Below are 22419 nucleotides of genomic sequence, written 5' to 3' on the forward strand. Positions count from 1 at the left end.
AGTTAGTGTCACATTTATCAAAAAGGTGAAAATTTGTACACTGCTTCCAGAGACAGTTTAGTGAGTGAGCTAATTTCATTCACAGTGTATACTTAATATGGTCTAGGCACTTTTCTAGATACTGGATATTCAGATTTTACTAAAGTGAACCAAGCTGCCTTCAGGGTAACTTCCTTCTTTTTTTGGGGAGTGACACTAATATCTCAGGGACTAGAGAGGAAACTTACTAAGTGACCCTACTGCCTTGGTCACAGGTTGATCAAAGGAGATGCCAGGCCCAGGAGCTGCCTGTCCAGGCTGCCAGCGCTCCACAACAGGGTCCATGAAGGGGCACTCTGACCGACAGGGAAAGTAACAGCTAACTTGAACTCGTGTTCTCTCCATTGAATTTTGTGGGAAGACAAAAAAATAAAAAATAAAAAAAATAAAAAAGGAAGTACTCAAAGAAGCCAGCATGCACCACAAATTATGAGACAAGAGGTGAAAAATACACAAATCGGGAATAAGAAGGTGTCTATGGAGTCAAGAAAGTGATTAATCACATTCAGACACCTGTTTAGTAGGGAGCAACAAAATGATCTGCCGTCACAGTACCTCAATCAATTTCTAGTCTCATACAATTACTGTGGCTTGGCTCTGTGGACTGCACTTATTCTTCACGAGCCTAGATTGGAGAGCTGTCCCTATACTCCATATATCCTCTTCTGTTAACCATTCTGTTCTCAGCACCAAGAACAGTGCCTGGGATATTGTAAAGTTTAATAAATAGATATTGTATATTAAATTTCTACCACTTAAGGTAACACCAGCATACCTGTATAAACAATCTAAAGTGCCCAAATTACAGAGATAAATTAGACACTCAAAATCAATCAGCATGCATTTATTAAGCAGCCTCTATAACTGTGTGCCCAATACTGGTGAATGTTCAAAAGTAAAAATTATTATTAACCTTAGCAAGATTACAAGGACTTGAGATTAACCAAAGAGCGAAGAATAAAGGCTATTGAATTTTGTGTGGCTACAGAATTTCAGAGGGGTGAGAGGCCCATAAAAACTATCCATAGGAAGAGACTTCAACTCTGCCTTGAGGTCTCCCTGTAGGACAGGACGTACAAATGCAACAAGGCAGTGCTGTTGGCATGCCTGCAGGATAACAAAGAGATGTGCACAAGTAGATGGGACATCATGAGTGGGACATACTGAAAAATCAGTTTAAATAAGTAGTGTGAGATTATGCAAATCAATAAAGTTTTACAGAGGTTGCGTTTGGATCAGTAAATGCTCATAAAAAAGAAAAAAGGAAGGAAAGTAAGGAAATGAGAGAGGAAGAGAGAATTTTTGATAAGACACTGGTATGAAAGGAGGAATCGGTTTAGCAGCACCATGCAGGATGTAGGGAGAAATGGGGAAAACTGTATCACTGTATTGATTTTTAACACCATGTGAAAACAGCTTCCGTATCCATGGGATTCAAAGCTCCACACTGTCTCCATTATACCCGCTGTGTGCACAAAGAAAGGCTTGGAAGTGGATGAGGAAAGGGATGTTCTACTCTCATCAGGCACAAACACTGGTGTGTCCACACAATTTACTCAGTGTGTTTTCTAAAACATGTTGAATTTTTCCTTCATATCATTGTCTGGGTTACAAATCATGGAGGGCAGACATTATATCTAACCAAAGCTATTTCTAGTCCTATGAACCCTCTGGTTACTCTTAAATGCTAGAGTTTGTGTGATCTTGGACCAACTGGTTAGTTTTTTTTATAGTCACATCAAGAGACCAAAAGTGGCTAACAATAGGAGCTCAAAAATGTTAGCTATTATTTTTACTAAGGCTACAAAATATTTTCTCAAATAGTATGTACATGTTAATAAACTATACATTCATTTATAAGTAAGGTATCATTTTAAGCATACATATTAATAAATTGATTAAGCAAAGTTCTAATTAATCATTAATTTCTATGCATGTCTGATAGCCCAAAGCAGTTGACATACACATGTGCCTTTATAATTCTTATTTTTCCTTCCCCTCTACCAGGCATGGAAACAAAACTTCTATTTGAGAATAGAAAATATAAAATCAGGAATAAATTTCCCTATAAAAAGTGAATTTTTGGCTATTGAGAATAATGCTGCTCTAAACATTAATGTACAAGTATCTGTTTGCAACCCTGTTCTCAATGAGTAGCATTATTTACAATAGTCAACAGCTGGAAAAAATGCAAATGTTTATCCATTCAACAAATGAATGGACAAACATAATGTGGTACATACACACAAAGGAATATTATTCAACCATAAGACAACATGAAGTTATGAGACATGCTGCAACATGGAAGAATCTTGAAAACATGCTCAGGGAAACAAGCAAGACACATAATTACAAAAATTGTATGATGTCACTTATGAGATGATCAGAAACAGCATACTTGAAGAGATAGAAAGGATTTAGAGGTTACCAGAGGAAGGGGAAGTGAAAGTGTTTGTTTATTTTTTAAGTGGGCAAAACATAAATGAGAGGGGACCAGGGCTGGGAGGCGGGGGATAAAAAACAGTAGAAAAATCTTCCTATATCCCAATTCACCAGCTTTGGTGATTTGGAAGGAGAGAGGTTAGAGAAGATGATGCCCAAGTGCAACTGGAAGATGATTACTTTAAAAAGCAAATCTGAGGAGAACCTAAGATGGCAGCTAGGAGAGACAGGGCAAAAAAACACCTCCGTGAAAAATACTAGATAAAAACCAGAAAGTCACCCAGAACACCAGTTCCAGTGGTGCACCCACTGGACGAGGTCGGCTAAATCCACAGGGACTGTGCACTTGGTGAAACCAGGAATCTGTGTTCTGAAATGAGTGAGTGAGCTGGCTGAAAGTCTGGCGGCCATTCTGCAGTGTGGGGAAACCATGGGTTGGCATTTGGAGATGGACTAGTTCTTCTTAAAAAAAAACCCGGGAGCAGCTGCAGAAATGGTGGCAAGAATTGCGCAGTGAAGCGTGGCAGGAGCAGGCTGTGCCAACACCTCGGTGTCTGGCATGGAGGAAAGCCCTTCCCACACCCACTGCTGATTGTCTTGGGGCCAGGGGAGCAGAGGGGAGGCAAAAGGAGAAAGAAACCACACCCCTTGCAGCTATCTTCTCGGCGGGCTGGGGACGCTCCTGCCCAGGACCAGAGCCATAGCCCAGAGCCGTGCCAAGGGTCCCGGTGTGACAGGGAGTGTTTCCCGCAGCACCACGCACACATCACAATATTAGCCATGGACAGCGGCCTTTAGTGCACCCACAGCTAACTGTCCCAGAGCTTGGAAAGTGGAGCTGTGTGAAAAGGGGGAAATTAACATGCCCATTCATGCAGGCTGGGAACACCCCTGCATGGCCTGGCAGCCCAGGGATTCCCTGGAGGGCTGGCATGCACTTGTGATGTGGCACAGCCTTCTCTTAGCAGAGGTCTTGGAAGAGCATGGCTGAGAAGGGGACCCGCTCGGAAAGCCCAGGGACCCTACGACAATACCAAGGACTTGTGAGTCAGTGGCAGAAACAATCTGTGGCAAGACTGAAATGAAGACTGAGACTCTTGCAACAGCCTTAAATCTCTGGGAACACCTGGGAGGTTTGGATATTAAAGCTGCCCTGTTTCCCTAACCACTCAGACACATGCCCCACATTCAAGATGGACAGCACCAACAACACACTCAAACTTAGTGCACCAATTGAACCCCACAAGAATCAGATTCCCACACACCACAAAGACAAAGTTGGGGACAACTGACTTGAGAGGAATAGGTGATTTGCAGATGCCATCCACTGGTTAGAGAAAGTGTACTCCACCAAGCTGTAGACTGACAAATTAGAGATTGGTATTTATCATGTCCTGAAAGAACCCTATCAAGCAAAGGAAATGCAAAGAGGCCAGAAACAACAGAAAATTTTAAAGCATATGAAAAAACCAGATGATATGGATAACCCAAACCCAAAAACCCAAATCAAAAGATCAGAAGAGACACAGTACTTGGTGCAATTAATCAAAGAACTAAAGACAAACAATGAGAGCATGGCACAGGATATAAAGGACATGAAGAAGAGCAATGCACAGGACATAAAGTATATAAAGAAGACCCTAGAAGAGCATAAAGAAGAAATTGCAAGAGTAAATAAAAAAATAGATGATCTTATGGAAATAAAAGACACTGTCAACCAAATTAATAAGATTCTGGATACTCATAGTACAAGATTAGAGGAAGTTGAACAATGACTCAGCATCCTCAAGGACCACAGAATGAAAAATGAAAAAACAAAAGAAAGAATGGGGAAAAAATAAAAAGAAAATCAAAATGGATCTCAGGAATATGAAAGATAAAATAAAACGTCCAACTTTAAGACTCATTGGTGTCCCAGAAGGGGAAGAGAAGGGTAAAGGTCTAGAAAAAGTATTCACAGAACTTGTTGGGGAAAACTTCCCAAACCTTCTACACAATACAAATACACAAAGCATAAATGCCCAGTGAACTCCAAATAGAATAAATCCAAATAAACCCACTCCAAGACATATTCTGATCAAACTGTCAAATACTGAAGAGAAGGAGCAAGTTCTGAAAGCAGCAAGAGAAAAACAAGTCACCACATACAAAGGAAACAACATAAGACTAAGTAGTGATTACTCAGCAGCCACCATGGAGGCAAGAAGGCAGTGGCATGACATATTTAAAATTCTGAGAGAAAAATTTCCAACCAAGAATACTTTATCCAGCAAAACTCTCCTTCAAATTTGAGGGAGACCTTAAATGTTTCACAGACAAACAAATGCTGAGAGATTTTGCTAATAAAAGACCTGCCCTAGTTTAGACACTAAAGGGAGTCCTACTGATGGAGGAACAAAGAAAGGAGAGAGAGATATAGAGAAATTTAACAGACATATATAGAACATTACCTCCCAAATCACCAGGACACACATTCTTCTCTAGTGATCACAGATCTTTCTCCAGAATAGACCATATGCTGGGACATAAAACAAGCCTCAATAAATTTTAAAATACTGAATTTATTCGAAGCATATTCTCTGACCACAATAGAATACAAATAGAAGTCAATAACCATCAGAGACTTAGAAAATTCACAAACACCTGGAAGGTAAAAATGAGGGGGAGATGAAAACATTCCCAGATAATCAAAAGCTGAGGGACTTCATCACCAGATCAGTACTATAAGAAATGCTAAAGGGAATTGTGCAGACTGAAAGGAAGAGACACTAAACAATTGACTGAAACCACATGAAGAAAGAAAGATTTCCAGTAAAGATCACATGGTAAATATAAATACCAATACTACTGCATTTTTGATTTATAACTCCACTATTTACTTCCTACAGGATCTAAAATACACAAACTGTAATGATAAATCAGTGGTTTTGGACTCAAAGTAAAATATGTAATTTTTGACAAGAACTACATAAAGGTGGGGGAATGGAGGAGTAAAGGAACATAGTTTATGTGTCCTATTGAAGTTAAGTTGGTATCGAAGAAAAACAAATTGTTATAGATTCAAGATGTTAAATTTAAGCCCCACAGTAAACACAAAGAAAGTATCAGAGAATATGACCATAGAGATGAAAAGTAGAGTATGGGTTACGAGAAGTGGGGGAAGGGGCAATGGGGAGTTAAGAAATGAGTGTAGGGTTTCTGTTTGGGGTGAAGGGAAATTTCTAGGATGGTGGGAAGATGATAGCATTGCAACATTCTAAATGTGATTAATCCCACTAATGGAATGCTAGGGAGGGGTTGGAATGGGAAGATTTAGGCTGTATATATGTTTCCACAATTGAAAAAAAAAAAAAAGGGGGGCAGTCTAAATAGTTAATGACAATTAAATGCCAAGGATGATCCTGGACGGGATCTGAGGATGGAGGAAAGGAGGCTCAAAGAGACACAGCTGGGACATAAGAAAAAAAAAAAAAAGGAAATATAGAATGTAAGCTTTGTATCAATGTTGAATTTCTTGAACTTCTTAGCTGCGCTTAATGGGATTGCATAAAAGAATGTTCTTGTTCATGGGAAATGTATATGTGAACTATACTGTTTGTTCAAGGATGTGTGCAGCCTGCTCTCATATGTTCAGAAGACAGAGCAATAGATTATGGATGATAGGGATGGAGGGAGGAGGGAGGGAAAGAAAGAAATGGTGGTGTGACAGGATGTTAAAGTTGGTGTATTGGGGTAGTGGAGGAGGGGGGTTGGAGTAAGCTGGAGTTCTGTGTATGGGGTTTATATTGTTTTTGCAACTGTTCCTGTAAGTTTGAAATTATTTCAAAATAATATTTAAAAAAAAAGAAGAAACCAGAAGATATGGATTACCCAAATGCCCAAATTTAAAAACCAGAGGAGATGGAGAACTTGGAGAAATTAATCAAATAGGAATCACAAACACCAATACCATGTCTGAAGAAATAAAGGACATCAAGAAGACCCTGGAAGAGCATAAAGAACAATTTTCAAGAATAAATAAAAAATAGACAATCTTATGGAAATAAAAGAAACTGCTGATAAAATTAAAAAGATTCTTGATACACACAGTACTAGATTAGAGGAAGCTGATGAAAAAAATAAGTGAACTGGAAGAGGGCAGGTTGGAAAGTGAAAGCACAGAAGAAAGAATGGAGAAAAAAATCAAAAAATTCAAAATGGATCTCAGGGATATGATGGACAACATGAAGTGCACAAATATAAGAATCACTGGTGTCCCAGAAGGGGAAAAGATGGTGTTCTAGTTTGCTAATGCTGCTGGAATGCAAAACACCAGAAATGGACTGGCTTTTATAAAAGGGAGGTTATTTGTTTAAAAAGTTACAGTTTTAAGGCCATAAAGTGTCCAAGGTAAGTCATCGACAATTGGGTACCTTCACTGGAGGATGGCCAATGGTGTACAGAACACCTCTGTTAGCTGGGAAGCACATGGCTGGTGTCTACTCCAAAGTTCTGGTTTCAAAGTGGCTTTCTCCCAGGATGTTCCTATCTAAGCTACAGCTCCTCAAAAATGTCACTCTTGGTTACTCCTGGGGTGTTTGCCCTCCCTTAGCCTTTCTGGAGCAAGAGTCTGATTCCCATGGTTGTCTTCAAACTGTCTTTCATCTGCAGCTACTCTCTCAGCTTCTGTGCATTCTTCAAAGTGTCCTTCTTGGCTGTAGCAAGCTCGCTCCTTCTGTCTGAGCTTATACAGTGCTCCAGTAAACTAATCAAGGCCCATGCTGAATGGGCAGGGCCACACCTCCATGGAAATTATCCAATGGAAGTTATCACCTACAGTTGGATGGGTCACATCTCCATGGAAACACTCAGTTAAAGAATCACAATCCAATCAACACCAATAAATCTGCCCACACAACTGCATCAAAGATAATGATGTTTGGGGGGACATAATACACCCAAACCAACACATTCCACCCCTTGGACCCCAAAATGACATGAATCTTTCCATATACAAAATACATTCATCCCATCACAATATCACAGAAACTTAAATCATTTCAGTAACAAAAGTTAAGTACAAGATCCCATCAAAATCAGTTACAGGTGTGGTCTGTCCAAAAGCAAGATTCCTCTCTGGCTGCGGACATGTGAAACTTAGAACAAGTTATCTGATTCCAATATACAAAGGAGGAACATTCATATGATAAACATTCCCAATGCCATAAGGAGAAACTGAAAGGAAAACAGGGTTTAAGGGACCAAAACAATTCCTAAAACCCACAGGGAAAACTCCATTAGATTTCAAAGTCTGAGGGTAATTTACAGAATGATGTTGCATCCTTGAGGTCTGAGAGAGTGGGAGTCTAACACTTCTTAAGGGCCTTTGCAGCAGCCCTTTCCTCACCAAATGCTGGTTGAGTGCTCCAACATATCCACACATAGAGGAGACCACTTTCTCGGCCCCACCCTCCTCAAACATTGGGGCAGCACTTGGATCCTCTTCCATCTCCAGTGCCCACACGCAACCCCTTCAGAACAGGAGGGTGGCAGCCAGGCTCTCCTCAGTCCGCTGGGAATATGCTTCACCCTCTCTGAGGCCTGAGGTGGCAACACTTTCCCTGAACATTGAGGTGGAAGGCCCACTCTTGAACTCTGAGGCCAACTCACCCTTTCCATGCATGTGGGTCACTCTGCTCTCACAGCCTCAGACCTCTTGACTCCAGACTTCAACCTCCATGGCTCTGTCTTTGAAGAAATTTTTTCTTCAATTTATTTCTTGTCTGTCTCCTCCAGTCCAGAACAGAAGCAGCTCTATCTATAAAGATCTCACAAAATCTCTGTTGGCTTCACCTGAAGCACACAGGGGTCAAAGCCATCAGACAACAGGACTTTCCACAAATCTTTTCTGGATAACTCCATTTCCGATCTTGGCTTGTACTGAAATGGTGTTTGGGTTCCATGTTTGGTTAAATCTTCACATGGGGCTGTAACTTCTGGGGTTTCCCCCCACTAGAAGCTCAGAGTTTTCCAGGTCATCAATTTCTGGTTTCTTTGAAACCAACAGTTCAGTTCTCAGCCCATCTCTGTCTTCTTGCATTTTACTATAAGCTGCAAGGAGAAGCCATGCTATATCTAAAACTTTTACTTTTGAAATCTCAGCAGCCAAGTATCCAGCTCATTGCCTTCAAATTCTTCCCTCCATCTGACATCAGGACTCAATTTTGCCAAATTCTCTGCCACTTTAAAACAAGGATTGCCTTCCTTCCAGTTTGCAACAACACATTCATCATTTCTGCTCAAGGCCTCATCAGAAGTATCTTTACAGTCCACATTTCCACAAACAGTCTCTACAAAGCAGTTTAGGCCTTTTCTATCAAGTTCCTCGCAACTCTTCCAGAATCTTCCCTTTATCCATTTAAAAAGCCATTCCAACATGTTTGGTATTTGCAAACTCAGGGGCACCAGCACCCCACTTCTGGTACCAAAATCTGTTCTAGTTTGCTACGCTACTGGAATGCAAAACACCAGAAATGGATTGGCTTTTATAAAAGGGAGTTTATTCAGTTACAGAGTTACAGTATTAAGGCCATAAAGTGTCCAAGTAAGTCATTAACAAGTGGGTACTGTGCTGGTTTGAATGTATTATGTCCCCCAAAATGCCATTATCTTTGACATAATCTTGTGTCAGCAGATGTATCAGTGTTGATTAGATTGTGATTCTTTGAGTGTTTCCATGGAGATGCAACCCACTGAACTGTGGGTGATGTCTCTGATTAGTTTCCATGGAGGTGTGGCCCCACCCATTCAGCATGGGCCTTGATTAGTTTACTGGAGCCCTATAAAAGCTCAGACAGAAGAAGCGAGCTTGCTACAGCCAAGAGGGACACTTTGAAGAATGCACAAAAGCTGAGAGAGGAGCTGCAGATAAGAGACAGTTTGAAGATGGCTGTTGAAAGCAGACTTTTGCTCCAGAAAAGCTAAGAGAGGACAAATGCCCCGAGAGCAACTAAAAGTGACATTTTTGAGGAACTGTATCCTAGAGAGGAACATCCTAGGAGAAAACCATTTTGAAACCAGAACTCTGGAGCAGATGCCAGCCACATGCCTTCCCAGCTAACAGATGTTTTCTGGACACCACTGGCCATCCTACAGTGAAAGTATCTGATTGTTGCTGTGTTACCTTCGACACTTTATGGCCTTAAGACTTTAACTGTGTAGTCAAATAAACCCCCTTTATAAAAGCCAATCCATTTCTGGTGTTTTTCATTCTGGCAGCATTAGCAAACCAGAACAGATTTTGGTACCAGAGAACTGGGGTGCTGGTGCTGCTGAGATTGCAAATACCAAACATGTTGGAATAGCTTTTTAAATGGATAAGGGGAAGATTCTGGAAGAGCTGTGAGGAGCTTGATAGAAAAGGCCTAAACTGCTTTGTAGAGACTGTGGAAATGTGGACTCTAAAGATACTTCTGATGAGGACTTGAGCGAAATGATGAATATGTTGTTGCAAACTGGAAGGAAGGCAATCCTTGTTTTAAAGTGGCAGAGAATTTGGCAAAATTGTGCCTTGGTGTCAGACGGAAGGCAGAATTTGAAAGCAACAACCTAGAATACTTAGCTGAGGAGATCTCCAGACTACGTGTGGAGGATGTACCCTGGCTTTTCCTTGCAGCTTATAGTAAAATGTGAGCAGAGGGAGATAAACTTAGAATTGAACTCTTGGGTTTAAAGAAACCAGAATCTGATGATTTGGAAAATTCCAGGTTTCCAGGGAGTGGAACCCCAGAAGCTATAGCCCAATGTGAGGATTTAAACAAACACGGAACCCAACCGCCATTACAGTACAAGCCAAAATTGGAGATGGAGTTAAGCAGAAAGGATTTGTGGAAAATCCTATTGTCTGATGGCTTTGACCCCTGTGTGCTCCATGTGAAGCCAACAGAATTTTTGTGGGATCTTTACAGATGGAGCTGTTGCCAGTCTGAATTGGAGGAGACAAGACAAGGAACAAATTGAAGGAAAAACTTCTTCAAAGACAGAGCCATGGAGGTTGAAGTCTGGAGTCAACAGGCCTTGGGCTGAGAGAGCAGAGTGGCCCACATGCATGGAAAGGGTGAGTTTGCCCCAGAGGTTGGGGGCAGACCTTCTGCCTTGATGCTCAGGAAAAGTTCTGCCACTCCAAGCCCCCAAGAGGGTGGAGCACATTCTCATGGAATTGGGGAGAGCCTGGCTGCCATCCCTCTGTTCTGAAGGGGTTGAATGTGTGCCCCAGAGATGGAAGGAAACCCAGATGCTGCCCCAATGTTTGAGGAGGTTGGGGCCAAGAAGGTGGTCTCCTCAATGTGTGGATATGCTGGAATACTCACCCCAGTGTATGGAGAGAAAATGGCTGCTGCAAAGGCCCTTAGGAAGGGTTAGACTCCAGCTCTCTGAAGCCCCAAGGATAAAATGTCATTCTGTGAATGTCTCTCACACTTTGAAATCTAATGGAGTTTGCCCTGTGGGTTTTAGAAAATGTTCTGGTCCTGTGAACCCTGTTTTCCTTTCAGTGTCTCCTTATGGCAATGGGAATGTTTATCCTACGAATGTTCCTCCCTTGTATATTGGAAGCAGATAACTTTTTCTAAGTTTCACAGGTCCATAGGTACACGGGAATTTTGTATTAGGACAGACCATGCCTGTAACTGATTTTGATGGGATTTTGTACTTAACTACTGTTACTGAAATAATTTAAGTTCCTGTGATATGTGATGGGATGAATGTATTTCGTATAAGGATAGATCATGTCATTTTGGGGTCCAGGGGGTGGAATGTGCTGGTTTGAATGTATTATATGCCCCAAAATGCCATTATCTTTGATGTAATCTTGTGTGGGCAGACTATCAGTGTTGATTAGACTGTGATTCTTTGAGTGTTTCCATGGAGATGTGACCCACGCAGTTGTGAGTGATGTTTCTGATTGGATAGTTTCCATGGAGGTGTGGCCCCTCCCATTCAACATGGGCCTTGATAAGATCACTGGAGCCCTATAAAAGCTCAGACAGAAGCGAGCTTGCTACAGCCAAGAGGGACACTTTGAAGAATGCACAAGAGCTGAGAGAGGAGCTGCAGATAAGAGACAATTTGAAAATGGCCATTGAAAGCAGACTTTTGCTCCGGAGATGCTAAGAGAGGACAAACACCCCAAGAGCAACTAATAGTGACATTTTTGAGGAACTGTAGCCTAGAGAGGAACATCCTGGGAGAAAACCATTTTGAAACCAGAACTCTGGAGCAGATGCCAGCCACATGCCCTCCCAGCTAACAGAGGTCCTGAAGAAATTGAAAAAATCATAAGAGGATAATATGAACAACTGTATGCCAGCAAACAAGATAACGTAGAGGAAATGGAAAATTTCTTGGAAACACAAGAGCAACATAGACTGTCTAGAGAAGAAATAGAAGACCTCAACAAACCAATCACAAGCAAAGAGATCCAATCAGTCATGAAAAAGCTTTCCACAAATAAATGCCCAGGCCAGATGGCTTCACAGGGGAATTCTACCAAAAAGAACTGACACTAATCTTAAACTCTTTCAAAAAATTGAAGAAAATGGAACACTACCTAACTTATTGTATGAAGCTAACATCACTCTAATACCAAAACCAGGTAAAGATGCTACAGAAAGGAAAACTACAGGCCAATCTCCCTTATGAATATAGACACAAAATTCCCAACAAAATACTTGCAAATTGAATCCAAAGACATGTTAAAAAAAATCATACAACATGACCAAGTGGAGTTCATTCCAGGCATGCAAGGATGGTTCAACATAAGAAAATCAATCAATGTAATGCAACACATTAACAAATGAAAAGGTAAAAATCAAATGATCATCTCAATAGATGCTGAATAAGCATTTGACAAATCCAGCATCCTTTTTTGATAAAAACACTTCAAAAGGTAGGAAATGAAGGAAACTTCCTCAATATGAAAAAGGGCATATATGAAAACCCATAGCCAGCATAAAACTCAATTGCAAGAGACTGAAAGCCTCCCCTCTAAGATCAGGAATGAGACAAGGATGCCCACTGTCACCATTATTATTGAACATTGTGCTAGTAGTACTAGCCAGAGCAATCTGGCAAAGCAAAGAAATAAAAGGCATCCAAATTGGAAAAGAAGTAAAACTGTCATTATTTACAGATGATATGATCTTATATTTGGAAAACCCTGAGAAATTGACAACACAGCTACTTGAGCTAATAAACAAATTTAGCAAAGTAGCAAGACAGAAGATTAATGCATATAAATCAGTAATGTTCCTATATACCAGAAATGACCTAAGCGAAGAGACACTCAAGAAAAAGATTCCATTCTCAACAGCAACTAAAAAAATCAAGTACATAGGAATAAACTTAATCCAGGATGTAAAAGACCTATACATAGAAAATTACATAACTTTACTAAAAGAAATAGAAGAGGACCTAAAAAGATGGAAAAATATTCTGTGTTCATGGATAGGAAGGCTAAATGTTGTTAAGATGTCAATTCTATCCAATCTCATCTACACATCCATTGCAATTCCAATCAAAATTCCAACAACCTACATTGCAGTCTTGAAAAAGCTAGTTATCAAATTTATTTGCAAGGGAAAGAGGCCTCAAATTGCTAAAACCATTTTAAAAAAGAAAAATAAAACATGAGGACTTATACTTCCTGATTTTGAAGCTTACTATAAAGCCACAGTAGTCAAAACAGCATGGTACTGGCACAAAGATACACATATTCATCAATGGAATCAAACTGAGAATTTGGAGATAGACTCCCAGATCTATGGTTGACTGATCTTTGATAAGGCCCCCAAAACCACTTGATCTGGAACATAACAGTCTCTTCAACAAATGGGGCTGGGAGAACTGGATATCCATATCCAAAGAATGAAAGAGGACCCCTACCTCACACCCTATACAAATATGCACTCAAAGTGGATTAAAGACCTGAACATAAGAGACCATACCATAAAACTCCTAGAAGTTAATGTAGGGAAACATCTTCAATACCTTGCATTAGGAGGTCACTTCTTCGACCTTACACTGAAAGCACAAGCAATGAAAGAAAAGATAGATAAATAGGTACTCCTCAAAATTGAAACCTTCTGTACCTCAAAGGAATTTGTCAAAAAAGTGAAGAGGCAGCCAAATCAATGGGAAAAAATATTTGCAAACCATGTATGTGACAAAAGACTGATATCTTGCATATATAAAGAAATCCTACAACTCAATGACAATAGTCCAGACAGCCCAATTATAAAATGGGCAAAAGATATGAAAAAACATTTCACTGAAGAGGAAATACAAATGGCTACAAAACACATGAAAAAATGTTCATCTTGACTAGCTATTAGGGAGATGCAAATTAAGACCACAATGAGATATCATCTCATAGCACTTAGAATGGCTGCTATTAAACAAACAGGAAACTACAAATCCTGGAGAGGATATGTAGAAATTGAGCTCTTATTCACTGTTGGTGGGACTCTATAATGGTACAGCCACTCTGGAAGACAGTCTGGCAGTTCCTTAGAAAACTAGATAGAGAGTTACCCTTTGATCCAGCAATTTCTTTTTGGTATACACCTAGAAGATCTGAAAGCAGTGACGCAAACAGATATTTGCACACAGATGTTCACAGTGGCATTATTCACAATTGCCAAGAAATGGAAACAATCCAAATGCCCTTCAACAGATGAGTGGATAAACAAATTGTAGTGTATACACATGATGGAATACTATGTGGCAGTAAGAAGGAACGAGGTCATGAAACATATGACAATATCGGTGAACCTTGAAGACATAATGCTGAGCGAAATAACCCAGACACAAAAAGAGAGATATTGTATGTTACCATTACTGTGAACTCTGAAAATGTAAAAGAAATATTTTATATTGTAGAATGTAGGCGACCTAGAAATAGACAGCAACTAGTGAAGGGGGAACAATAATCTAATAAGAACAGATAAGCTATTGATGGTAATCTCAATGTTATTGAAATGCTCAGGAATGATTATGGTTTGCAAACTTTCTTGGGTATGATAGGATCATGTTGGAAACAATGCAGTTATTTTACATTATTTGATTTTCTTATTCCTTTGCTTTTTTAGGGTATGTTAATTTTCTTGGGGTATGGTAAGGACATGTTAGAAGCAATACAATAATTTTACATTGTTTTCCTTATTATTTTGTTTTGTTTGAGTTATCTTTTTTTAAACTTTTGATAAAGTAAAGAAAAGCACTATTGCATTAAAAAATAGCTTCAATGTAGTTGTTTGAGGTTATTTGGTTTTCCTTATACCTTTGATTATGGTTTCATTTTCTTGGGGTGTGGTAGGAACATGTTGGAAGCAATGTAGTTATTTTAGATTATTTTTCATATTCCTTTGTTTGGGTATGGTTTATTAATTTTCTTGAGGTATGGTAGTAACATGTTGGAAGCAAAATAGTTATTTTAGGTTATTTATTTTTCTTAATCTTTTATTTTGTTTCAAATGTTGTGTTTTCTTTGTTGTTTATCTTAATTTTTTGATAAATAAAGTTAAAAATTTTTTTAAAAATGCATGCAGATTTCACAATTTACTCCAAATTTATATTTTTCATAAAAGAATAAGTTTACATTATTTGACAAAATAAAACTGATACTCAAAAAAAAAGTTCAGTTTCCTTTGCTGAAAATATAACTAGTTACTCAGACTTGAGTACTTAACCAACTGTTTTTCAAAATGAAAAATAATGATGTACATGATGCAGAGCAGACCCTTCATGAAGCAAGAAAACCCTACTTCTTTGAAAGTGTAGTAATGGCACTGAAATTTTCCTGTTAATAATAGCTTACATAGCTCATGTTTTGGATAATTCTAATAATAACTAATGATTGTATCCTTTAATTCTCAGGTTTACCAGAGAAGTTTATTTAATTACTTGCAGAGTAAAGTAAATTTTACAAGTGATAACTGAACCTAAAATTAACTTGGTTTGAGCCAGAATGGTTTATCTCTCTGATTTTTAGTGTCTTTTAAGGTCAGTTTAGTAAGATTGTACCTAAGAGATTTAAATAGCTATGTTGCCTCTCATTCCCATAGAATGTATAATCCTCAGAATTCCCAAGAAGAAGAAAATATCTATTGGGAGGGTGGAATAGGTTAACTTGCTTACTTCATTTCAAGTTGCATTTTATCTGGGCAGCAGAGGAAGAAGTGAATTTATGAGATGGATTTATATAAATATCACTATTAAGAGACAAAATATTCATAAATGCTTTCAATGTTTTTTCTCCTTCAATAGACCCATAAAGGACCCCAGAATTTAGCAGCTTTAAATCATTTCACAAATGCCTCTGAGATTTTCCTTCCTTAATTGTGGCTCACCTGGAAGTTGTCCTTTTGCACTCTCTGCATTGCTCATAGAGACAGTGCCCACTGGAGGTCATGTTCACAGCAGCAGATTCTTTGATGAAGAATGGCCACTGCCCTTCTGTCTCTAACTGCTGGGGAGTCTTTGCTGTGTCTATAAATCAGGTTTTGCCCACCCAGACAGGAAGACTCCACCCTATTGTGGCAGCCACAGGATTTTCAAGAAGCACCATAAATGTGTTTTTGGAACAAAGTGGTATATAAACACATTCTCTCTCTCTCTCTCTCTCTAAATATATATATATATATTTATACATATACACACACACACACACACCACTGTGGTGCTTTTTTCTCTTTGGGATAATTTATTAATTTATTTCTACCATATAATATTTATCAACCTTCCCTTTCCTCCTTCTTTTCCTGAATTCCCACCTCCTTTACCACCACGACCCACACTGCTCTAGGAAAATAGTTCCTTTTTTAAGAGTTCCTCTATTTGATCCACACTTTATTGAAGAGTGGTTCTCATGATAGAATTTTAAAAATACATTATTTCCCATCATCAGGCTCATTATGAATCCTCCATTGTCAAATATTTAGGCTCTTTAAAGCCAGTCTTTACATTACGAGCTATTGAGTGTCCTTTCTTACTCAAGTCCTCCTCTCATCACCCTCTGCATAAACGCCTTGGAGAGAGTTCATTTACATCCCAATAACACGGTAAGATTTTGTCCCCCTTTTAAAAAAATTACTCAAATGTGATGGACATCACAGTTTCAGTAAATTAATTGATTAATTTCTTAGATAAGGCTGGTATTTATCTTCTGAAACACTCTCGGCAGTGCAAAAAGGGGTAAATTTGTTTGATATGAGCAATAAGTGAGAAGGGAGAAAATAATGTGTATCAGCATGTGTATATTTGCAAGGAAGCATGTGTGTTGATAGTGGGGAGGGTGATGTGACAACAGGCTAAAAGGAAAAACGGCAGCATCAATAAATTCAGGGAGTGCAGCTTTGCACCAAAAAATTCTTTTAATGTAGCCTAGCTATTTAAGCTAGGAGGTCAAGAAACCAGAAGGGAATTTGAAAATATTCTGACCCTCTTTTAAATATTACAAACCATTTTTCCTTGGCTTATTTCTATATGTCAACATACACTTATCTCTGAAAACTAAATAAATTCTCTGTAGGCATCCTGAAAAGAGCTTACTTCTTCTGAGAACTCCTTTAGATATAAGCATGTGAATGCTTCAAATTATTGTTGTGCTTACTTTCCCTGTAGTGTGTGTATGTATAAAGTTGTATATGAATATCCCTCCAGAAGCTGTAATCCAAAAAGTAGGTTGCCTTTGTGCTATTATTTTTAATGTGATAAGAAGTCTGTGTATGTTTTGGTTCTTTTTCTCTAGTGAAGACAGAGCTTGCTCTCAGCTGCCAGAAGAGTTCTCTAAGCCAATCTCTCCCCACCAGCATGGCATTCTTATATCCCTGGTCCTAGTCAGCCTGGCATGGCTAGAAGAGCATCACTTTGTTACTGAAACAGTCTCCAAATCTCCCCTGGAACATGTGAAACTTATAGGAAGAAAATTCAGATACAGACCTGTATGCAGAAAACTACAAACCATTAGTGAAATACATGAAAGACCTAAGTAAATGGAGAGATATTCCATGCTCATGGACTGGAAGAATCAATATCATTAAATTATCAAAACTACCCCCAAGAGCTCGCAGCTTCATTTGCTAGCTGACCTGCAGGCAGGCAGCCACTAGGCATGGGTCGGGACATCTGTGGTGATGGTAAATTCAGTTACCACAATTGTCTCCAGAAGAGAGAAACTAAAAGACCTTAACAATGGATGAAATTGGGAAAGATAGCCAAAAGCTATCAGCAGGACCAGGTGGTGTCACAGGTTTAAAAAATTCCTTCATGAAGAAGAAAGTTCTTAAGCAACATTGTGGATTCAGAAGCTCATGAAAAGAGGTCACCAATCATAACATCTTCAAAACAAGATATATCACTTTCTATTACAAATGTTTGTGCAATGAAGCATTACATGTGTGGCTGCTGTGCAGCTTTCAATAATATAGCAATCATTTTTCCTATTCAGAAGGTCCTGTTCCAGCAACAGCTATATGGAATCAAAACCCAGGATGCAATACTTCAGTAGAGGAGGGATGGATTCTAAAACTTGTGTCATGGAATCCTTCCCCCATTAATGCAGAAGACAACTACACTGGCCCTTATGTTTGGTCTGTATGAGGATTTTACTTACCTTCTCCATAAGCATGTGAGCACCCCAGTAACTTGTAGTGTGGCGGCAGTACCTGCAGGGACAAAAAAGCAATTTTCACACCATTCAAAAACAGTTTAAACATTGCTTCAAGACCACAAGCATCATGACAAATTTACAAACACGTATCAGGCTTTCAGGTCACTGAAATCCCATGGAATTGGAGAGTATTATCAAGGCTTGGTGCCCATTGTTTTCCATAATGGATTCAACAATGTCCTTTCTTTTGGCCTTCAAGGTCCCATAAAGGAATATTTGCCTTCTGCAATGACACACAGTACTCATTTGGTCAATGATTTTACCTGTGGAGGGCTGTTGGATGCTATGCTGGGATTCTTATTTTTTCCACTTAATTTTGTAAAGACTGACATGCAGCGTCAGATTGGTGGGGAATTTCAATCCTTCCCCAAGGTCTTCCAAAAAATTTGGCTAGCATGGGATAGGAAACTGACAAACCTTTCCAGAGGTGCCCATATGAATTACCATCAGTCCCGCATATCTTGGGGAATAATCAATGCAACTTATGAATTCGTGTTAAAAGTTATATAAAAGAATCATTAGTTAAGTGCTGTTTATCAACCAAATAGACCTAAGAAGAATGCAGTTTGGCCTGCTTCTTAATTGGCCACATACCAGTTGGTATCGTAAGTCCAGAGTACAGTGAACTATGGACAAAACCATTTTCTTTAAGTATCAACACAACAAAATAAAAGGTTTCAATAGGAAAAAAAACTACCCCCAAAATGATTTACAGGTTTCATGCACTTCTAATCAAAATTAAAAGGGACAAAGAAAGGCACTATATATTGATAAAAAGGTGACTTAATCAATAAGATACAATGACTGTAATATATATGCACCCAACAACAGAACCCCAAGGTATATGAAGCATATTGACAGATTTGAAAGAAGAAATAGGTGGTTCTATATTAATAGTATGAGACTTAAATGCACTGTTTTCAATAATGGATAGAACATCTAGGCAGAAAATCAATAAGGAAATAGAGGACTTGAATATGCTACAAACCAAATAGACCTAGTAGATATACCTAGGATAATTCATCTAACAAAAGGAGAATACCCATTCTTCTCAAACGCACATGGATCATTCTCTAAGACAGACAATTTGTTAGGTAACAAAATGTCTCAATAAATTTAAAAAATATTGAAATCATACAAAGTATCTTTTCTCTGACCAAAATGGAATGAAATTAGAAATCAAAGACAGAGGGTGAACTTAAAAAATTCACAAATATGTGGAAATTAAACATACACTCAAACAAACAAGTGGTCAAAGAAGTCACAAGAGAAAGGAAATATCTCGAGATGAGTGAGAATGAGAACACATCACAGCAAAATGTATGGGATGTAGCAAAAGCAGTGGTTACATTAAAAAACAAAGATCTCTAATCAGTACCCTAACATAACACCTGGTGGAACTAAAAAAAGAAGAGCAAACTAAACCCAAAGTGAGCTGAAAGAAGGAAATAACAAAGATTAGAGTAGAGATAAATAGAGAATAATAAAACAAGAGAATCAATGAAACCAAAAGTTGGTTCTTTAAAGAGATCAATAAAATCAACAAACCTTTAGCTAGACTGACAAAGAAAAAAGGAGAGGACACAAATAACTAAAATCTGGAATGAAAGGCAGGACATTACCACTGATTCTACAGAAACAAAAAGGACTATAAGAAGATTTTATGAATGTGGTGATAAGTCATCTCAAGATGGCAGAGTAAGGAGTCCTAGGATTTAGTCCATCCTCCAGGGAAGCTAATAAAGAGTGCAGGACTGTCTGAAACAACAGTTGGGGGTACTAGAGACCAGAAGCACATCGTAAACCAGCCAGGGATGAGCAGAGGAAAGAGACTGATAAATTGTAGTGAAAAGCTGTGAGTAGATCTCTCCACACAGTGGAAGCTGGTGTCCATCCCCCACTGGCATGGCAAGCTGCCTCAGGAGCCCCTTCTATTTCCAGGGCTGGAAACAGAAGCCCTCTCTCAGGATTGGGGGAGGGGGACTCAGCCGGGCAACAACTGTGTCTTCTGATTAGCAAATTCAGACTTCTGGATATGAACTTCAAGCACAACTAAATTTTCCACTCACCTATGATAGACAGAACCTGGAAAGTTCTGTTTCAACCCCACTCCCAGTAGGGGAGGAAGCAGGATAGTTAGAGGGACACTGTGGCTTCTCAAGGCAGTGGAGATCAGTTTGCTGAAGGATGGCTCTTCCCCCAAAAAAGGAGGAGACAGGGCTGGTCACCAACTCCAGCTCTTGAATAGTGAATTTGGGGTGCTGGACCCCAGCTCTGAGAACAGCTACATTCTTAAAAAGCCTTTTAAAGAAAGTAGTTGGCAGCCTCCATTTTGGCCCTGCCCCTGGCAGGGGTGGAAGTGGGACTGATTGAGAGATACAGTAACTTCTTGGGGCAGTGGGGACAGATTGTGGAAGAGTGGCTCTTCCCCTCAAAAGGGGGAGGGGTAAGGGCCAGTGCAGTTTGTAGCTGTTGTTTAGAGGATTCAGATTCCAGGGTCTGGGATCCCAGCAACAGTTTCAACCCACAAAAAGCAGCTGCCAGACTCTGTTTCAACCATGCACCCAGTAGGGACAGTGATGACTGAGAATTAAAGGCACAGTACCACTTTAGCATAGTGGAGAACAGTTGGCTGAAGACTGTCATCTGCTGGGCAGAACAGGAAAGGCACAGAATCAGGAGACTTCATAGAGAAGATTGGGGTCCCTCTGGGTCTCCTCCCCAGGGAACTTTGGAACTGATCTACATCTACTTCATGGATCCTGAGCCTGTTTTGACCAGGAAAAATGTCTTGGATAGGTCCTCTATGGAGAACCCTTCTCTCAGAATCAGCCCTCCAAGTACAAATAGCTAGAGATAACAAAAGAAGTGTTAGAAACATATAGTAGCAAATAAAAAATAAACCAAACAGATCAACATTCCCAGAGGAAGAAAAGGTAAAAGGAAGCTTTTTCTTCAGAATGAAACAATTGCACAAATGGTAAAATCTCAAAAGTTATAACAAATATGCAGGGCAAGAATCAGATAAGAGATGAAAAAATTCTGGTCACTTAAACATAAGCTATTCTAAAGTTCTAGAAAAAGTTGACCAATGTCAAAGAAGAGTTATAGCCCAAAGCCAATCAATAAGAAAACCATAGGTAAGAGAGGAAAACTGACTCACAAAATAAACTAATCAAGAAAGTCAGATGCCTAGATACCAGCAAAAAATCACAAGCTGCACTATGAATCCTGAAGATATCACCCAAAGGAACAATCAAAAACTTCAGATGACATACAGGAGCTGAAACAATTAATTGTGGATGTTCAAACAAATACCCAAAAGAAATCCAAGGAGGTTAGGGAAAAAGTGACAAAAGAGATAAAGAAGACACTAAGTGATTATAAAGAAGAATTCAAAAACATGGAAAAAAAATAGAACTTTTGGGAATGAAAGGCAAAACAGAAGAGATAAAAATACAATGGAGACATGCAACAGCAGATTTGAAGAGGCAGAAGAAAGGATCAGTGAACTAGAGTTTAAGATATCTGAAATTTATACACAAACGAACAGATAGGGTAAAGAATGCAAAAATCTGAGCAGGATCTCAGGGAACTGAATGACAGAAGAAGCACACAAATCTATGCATCATGGGTCTCCCAGAAGAACAGAGGGGAAAGGGGGAAGAAAGAATATTTAAGGAAATAATGGTTGAAAATTTCCCAACTCTCATGAAAGACATCAATATGTGGGTCCAAGATGTGCAACATACTCCAAACAGAATATATCCAAAAAGACCTACTCCAAGACACTTACTAATCAGACTGTGAAACACCAAAGAAAAAGAGAGAATTCTGAAAGCAGCAAGAGAAAAGTGAGTAATCACATACAAGGGAAGCTCAATAATACTATGTGCTGACTTCTCATCAGAAAACATGGAGGTGAGAAGGCAGTGATATGATATATTTAAGATGCTGAAAGAAAAAAAACTGCCAGCCAAGAATTCTATATCTAGCAAAACTGTCCTTCAAAAATGAGGGCAAGTTTAAAATATTCACAGATAAACAGAAACTAAGACAGTTTGTTAACAAGAGATCTGCCCTACAAGAAATACCAAAGGTAGTGCTACAAGCCAAAAGTAAAAAACAGGAGAGAGAGGTTTGGAGAAGAGTAGAAATGAAGAATACCAGTAATGGTAACTAACAGTGTAAAAAGAGATAGAAAAATAAGACATGACATATAAAAGCCAAAG

General features: G+C 39.1%; 1 pseudogene; it reads left to right on the forward strand.

Moving 5' to 3' along the window:
• The first annotated feature begins 268 nt into the window (after positions 1 to 268).
• Positions 269 to 18697, forward strand: LOC119530540 (annotated as a pseudogene).
• The last annotated feature ends 3722 nt before the right edge of the window (positions 18698 to 22419 follow it).

This window comes from Choloepus didactylus, chromosome 3 (genome assembly GCF_015220235.1).
Source record: "Choloepus didactylus isolate mChoDid1 chromosome 3, mChoDid1.pri, whole genome shotgun sequence".
Lineage (NCBI taxonomy): Eukaryota > Metazoa > Chordata > Mammalia > Pilosa > Megalonychidae > Choloepus > Choloepus didactylus.